Source organism: Diceros bicornis, chromosome 6 (assembly GCF_020826845.1).
Source record: "Diceros bicornis minor isolate mBicDic1 chromosome 6, mDicBic1.mat.cur, whole genome shotgun sequence".
Lineage (NCBI taxonomy): Eukaryota > Metazoa > Chordata > Mammalia > Perissodactyla > Rhinocerotidae > Diceros > Diceros bicornis.
In genome coordinates, this window is record NC_080745.1 from 82,417,674 (window position 1) to 82,423,831 (window position 6,158).

Here is a 6,158-nt window from a genome sequence, read left to right on the forward strand (position 1 = left end):
GGAGAGAGGCATGGAACAGATTTTTCCCTTGCTGTCCTTAGAAGGTACCAACCCTGCAGACACCTCGATCTTGGACTTCTAGCTTCTAGAACTATGACACAATAAATTTGTATTGTTCCAAACCACCCAGTTTGTGGCATTTTGGTACAGCAGCCCTACCAAACTAACACAGTATCCTCTGGTGCCTTTGGAGTCCTGTATCCTGTGCATGTAGAACCAATTAAAAAATTTTTTCAACACAAATGTCCATTCCTCCCTGAAGCCTTGCCACCTTCACCAGGCTGGGTTGATTGCTCCATCGTTCCGGCTCCTAGAACATTTTATCTGTATCTACGCAACATCATTTACCAGGTTGTAATATAATTGAACCCTTCACAGGGTTCTTGCCTCCAGAGAAGAGGCCAAGCCTACGTTTCATTCATCGTTATAGTCCCAGAGCCTGGCCCTCAAATGTTTGCTGGAGTGAATGAATAAATGGGTAACGAGGCATTTTTTACTCTCTTCCTACATTTCTATCACTATTTATTGATTTTTGGCTTGATCGGCTATCAATTCATTTATGTTTAGTCAGAGTGACACGACCGAAACCTGACCTTAAGATTTGGAGGATTTTGATAGGTGGAAGGGGAAAAAAATCATTTCAAAACACATTTAAGAGTTTCACTTCCAATGAGTTGAGAGTTTAGCACTTTTCAGGGGTGACAGTTCCTCAAACAGGAAGAGGGTTGATTTTTGCCTGGTGGGGAGGTGAGGAGTCCAGAAAGGCCTCCTCTCTGTGCTGCTCTGCTTGATGAGGGACAAATGAAACAATCTGTCAATCATGCTCCCAAGTGTGATTCTTGCTACGGATTACAGAAGTGATATTTGCATTGGGTGATAAAGGTTGATGGTATGGCTGCTATCTTTGTTTCCTAGCGCTGCCCTAACAAAGTACCACAAACTGGGTGGCTTAAAACAACAGAAATTTACTGTCTCACAGTTCTGGAGGCCAGAAGTTGGAAATCAAGGTGTTGGCAGGACCATGCTCTCTGGGAGACTTTAGGGAGCATCCTTCCTCACCTCTTGCATCTCCTGGCGGTTGCTAGCAATCCTTGGCTTGTAGACGCATTGCTCCAATCTCTGCCTCCCTTGTCACATGTGTTCTCCCTGTGTGTCTGTGTGTCTCTGTGTCCAAATTTTCCTCTTCTTATAAGGATACCAGTCATTGGATTAGGGCCCACCCTAATCCAGTATGACCTCATCTTAACTCGATTACATCTGCAAAGTAAGGTCACATTCTGAGGTCCTGGGAAGATATAAAATTTGGGGGAACATTATTCAACCCAGTACAGCTGGGGAGCTAGGACTGACTGAGGAAGGAGAAGCAGCAAAAGACAAAGGAATGTTTAAGCACAGGCCGTGGAATCCGACAAATGTAGTTTCAAATCCTAGTTCTACCTAATGGTCAGTCACGTAAACTTGGGCAAGTTACTCCACATCTCTAAGCCTGCTTCCTCATCCACGCAATGGGTTTAATGCCTCCTAGGATTGCTGGGTGGAATAAATAAGATTAGATCCCGATGTGCTTAGCACAGTGTCCGATATTTTAAAAAATCAGCTTTTAATGCTAGAGTCCCCATTTTGACAGTTCCTGCCATCCTTCCAGGGAAGAACGCAGAGAGTTAAATAGCAAAACAGGATAGTTTATGATTAAAGGCCCAGATGCCTGGTACGGGCTGTACCTGCCACAGGAGTTCAGAGAGCACAGGGCGCTGGGCTCGAGCAGGCACAGACTTTAACTTTTAATAACAAACAGATGCAAAGTTAGTGTTGAAATCTGAAACTGTTCTGCTAAGTCATATTGATTTTCTCCCCCCCCCCAACCAGGGTGTACTTCTAGAGCTTATCATAGAGGTCTGCATAGCATGACCATACCAGCCTTCTCCTAGTCTACTCTCTGCTCTAACACCTACTGCTGTGACCCCTCTCTCCCCATGGACTTGACCATCAGGACATTAGAGAGAGGCCACAGCGTCCATCCAGGTGGCCCTGTCCTCCCCTTGTCTTTGCTGCCCACAGTGGAAGGGTCCCTTGAGAGGGGTTGGCTGGTGAAGGTGTGCATGTTGACCTCTGATAACATCCCAAAGACAGACAAAAACGACTTGGGATGATCAGCATTTTGCACAGATTGGGGAGAACTGGCTGTTTTCCTATGCCAGCTCATGTGTTCCATTAGAAAAGGATTAAATCATCCAGGCACTGAAATCTTTGGGGTGACATTTTCATTTAGGACTCACCATTATGGCTAGGCTTGAGTCGTCTCTCTGTGACCTGTGCTACAAGTCAGCCAGGTCCGTCCACATCATTGGCAGGGCTGAGTTGTGATCTTCCACAGCAGCCCACTGCTGCCCTGTTTCCTTGGCATTGAGAAAAATTATGTGCACAAAGCTTTGCTTCTGAATTGTAGCTTTTCAAATTTTTTCCTTGGAGACTAAAGGGACTAAGCCATTGATTCACTTATTATATTTATTGAGTGCCTGGTTAATAGCATGGGCTCTAGAATCAATTGCCTAAATTCAGATCCCACCCCTACAAAGCATGAGCTTTGTGATACTGAGCAATTACTTAGCATCTCTAAACCTTAACTGGTTCACCTGTAAAGGGGGAAACATAATACCTACCCATAAGGCTGTTGAGAGGATTGCTCCAGATTTGGTTGCTCAGGAAGCAGACTGTGAAACAGAAGTTAGCAAGCAGGATTTTATGAGGGAATTCTCTCAAGAGTAACACCAGTAAGGGGAGAGCAGGAAGCAGGAACGGGCAGAGGGAGTTGAGAGGGGTTGCAGTTCCATAGAAAGCAGCAGCCAACCCCAGATGGTGCTGTGGAACTGGGAGACCACAGGAGCCGGATACTGAGTTGGACCAAAAGGGCCGGGCCCTCACGCCCCTCAGTAGATCAGCCACTGGATGCAGGCTGCCCCAGGAAGGATGTGCAACCCTGGGCAGGGCAGTTTCCTTCAGCTGAGCCAATCAGAAAGGACAGCTGAGATTGGTATTCCTGAGTATTCCCAGCAGCTGGCGGAATAAATCCTTCATTCCAAAGGGAATCACAGCCTCCGCCACAAAGATTAAATGAGATAATCCACATAAAGCCCACAACACAGAACCTGGCATGTAGTAAATGCTTATAAATGGTAGCCATTATAATTGTTGTTGTTTCGGGCCGGCCCCGTGGCGTAGCGGTTAAGTGCACACGCTCTGCTGCTGGCGGCCGCAGTTCGGATCCCTGGCGCGCACCAATACACCACTTGTCAGGCCATGCTGTGGCGGCGTCCCATATAAAGTGGAGGAAGATGGGCACAGATGTTAGCCCAGGGCCAGTCTTCCTCAGCAAAAAAAGAGGAGGATGGGCATGGATGTTAGCTCAGGGCTGATCTTCCTCACACACACACACACAAAAATTGTTATTGTTTTTATAACTGTTATTTACCAGGCACTGTGCCAGAGGCTGGGGACACAGTGGCGATCAAGATTCTGCTCCTGCCCTCAAGAAACTCAATCCATAAGCAAATCAGCCCATCAAACAAGCAATTGCAATGCAGTGCTCTTGATAGGGTGGCACAGGATTTGTATGGGAGCATCTAGAAGGGACACATGACCCCGATTAGGAGGGTGAAGGAGAGTGATGCCAAAGGTGATACCTGGAGATGAAGAGGACTCAGCTGGACATAGGGAGTGGGAGGCATTGGGGGTGGGGGAGAAGGTGGAGGAAGCAGTGTGTGCAGTTGAGAAAGTGCAGTGTGTGCCTGCTAGAGCTCAGCAGGGCCACGACAGAGTGTGCACCAGGGAGAGGGAGGAGGGTCTTGTGTACATCAGGCCGAGGAGCGTGGACTTGGATACAGAGAGGGCAATGGGAGCCATTAAAGCATTCTAACCAGAGAAAGGACATGGTCCATTTGTGCTTGAAAAAGGTCGCTCTGGCTGCTACGTGGGCAATGGATTGGACATGGAAAAGACTAGAGGCCGTTGCCAGGGTCCAGATGAGAGATAAGGGTGACCTGGATCAGGTTGGTGACACTGAAGAAAGAGAAGACTGCACAGAGTCACGGAATATTGAGGAGGTGGAATCTACAGAACTGGTGATGACTGGATGGTAAGAGAGAAAGGGGATTCCAGGGTCGTGTTTAAGCTTTTGATCTGGGCAAATGAACTCCAGAAGGCCTGGTGTCTTAGTGGCTTCGGGCTGCTATAAGAGAATACCATAGACTGTGTGGCTTACAAACAAAAGAAATTTATTTCTCATAGTTCTGGAGGCTAGGAAGTCCAGGATCAAGGCAATAGCGGATTTGGCGTCTAGGGGGGGCCCTGTGTCCTGGTTCATAGATGGCCATCTCACTGTGTCTTCACACGGCAGAAGAGGTGAGGGAGCTCTCTGGGGTCTTTTTTATATGGGCACTTATATCCCTCCCATTCACGAGGGATTCACCCTCATGCCCCAGTCACTGCCCAAAGGCCCCACCTCCTCATAGCATCATATTGGGGAACACGTTTCAACAAATGAATTTTGGAGGGACACAAACATTCAGTCCATAGCACCAGGGGAACTAGTGTTTTAAGACCTAGAGGCAAAAAAAGCCACCAATGACAGACATGCTCCCTGTTACTCAGCAGAGCTCAAAGGAACTTCTGGCCAGCTCTCTAAGACTTATGGCTCCATTTTAGACAAAACCATTTGAAGCCCTTGGTGGAATACAGCTGTGAGAAGCAGCTCTGTTAATCCCAGAGGAACCTGCTTCTGTCTAGCAAAAAAAAAAAAAAAGCCAGCAAAGAATGCTCTCCGTGTTTAAACTCTAATTGTAGTGGAAAGCTAATTGAGCTAAGGAAGAAGAGAGAAATAAAAATTCACTTTGGATTCAATCTTCAACAAACATCAGTATTTATTGAATATGAACTCTGGGCCCAGTCCTGTGCTCAGGGCTTCAGAAATAGGGAAGAATAAGATAGATACTGACCAATGAACTTGAGGGTCCAGCTCCTTCAAAAGCAATATTTCTTATGGTAAAAGAATGCACTGGCCTTTGGGTTTATACATCAGTCTCCTGTGTATCTGGTGACCTGAGTCAGTCCCTGGGGCTTAATCACCTCTGTGTTTCTACAAAACTGAATTTTTGGACTTCAAAGCTGACACACAGACCTACGTAAGTGGGAATCATTCCATCGGAAACAATCAGCAGGCCTCTCTAGCGTTTGCTCCAAAAGGAGTAATTTGAGGGCAGGAAGAGACCAAAGGTGCTACTGAGGGTGCCAGGGTATTCTCTGAATTTGAGTTGGAAAATTGGACCCCATATTAGTCCAAGGCAACATCTCAAATGTTTCTGGGGAAGGGAATGAGTCTGCATGCCTAAGGATCTAAAATAGAACCTCCCAAACGTTCTCCCTTTGGGGTACCTTCTCTCTCTCCCAGAGGAATTGGGATGCTCTCTTGAGGTTACAAGTGCAACCACCATTGAATCCACCAAACAAAAAAATTTCATGATTCAATTTGGTCCCCACTTCCCAAATGAAAGTCAAGATTTCAGATAGCAAGAACCAACCTCTACCATAAACAAGATCAAAACCCCACAGGATGTGATTTTTCTTTAAAGTCATCCACTGCCATAACAGTTTCTATATTTGAGATATGAGGTTCAGGAGCATAAAGCCTGAGCTGATGCAATCTTTCTCCCTTAGGTTTCAAAAGGCAGCAGGTGAGTTTCCATTGGCACTTCCATTTTCTCCCTGGCTTGGTTATGGTGTCAGATCAACATTCCAGACCTCCTTCTGGACGGCCCTTGAGCCCGTGAAAAAAAAGTGATTAAAACGTAACTGAGGGACGCCTGTGTCCCCGAGTATCAGTATACGAAGGAGCAAAGGGGGTGGGTGGGCCAGACTCTAGTTTAAAACCAACGACTTTAAAGGCGAACGATGGATGACTTTGTTTTCATAAGCAGCAGCAGCAGCAGCAGAGACCCCGCGCGCGGACTCCGGGGTCCGGGAACAGCCACGCGGCTCCAAGAAGAGGGAGCGAATCTGAAAACCGAAACCGGCCCAGGACACACAGACGACGGCCCGGGGCTCGCTCGTCCCGCCGGCCTGCCGCAGGGGCCACCCAGCCCGGGGCCACCCCCGCCCGGGGACAG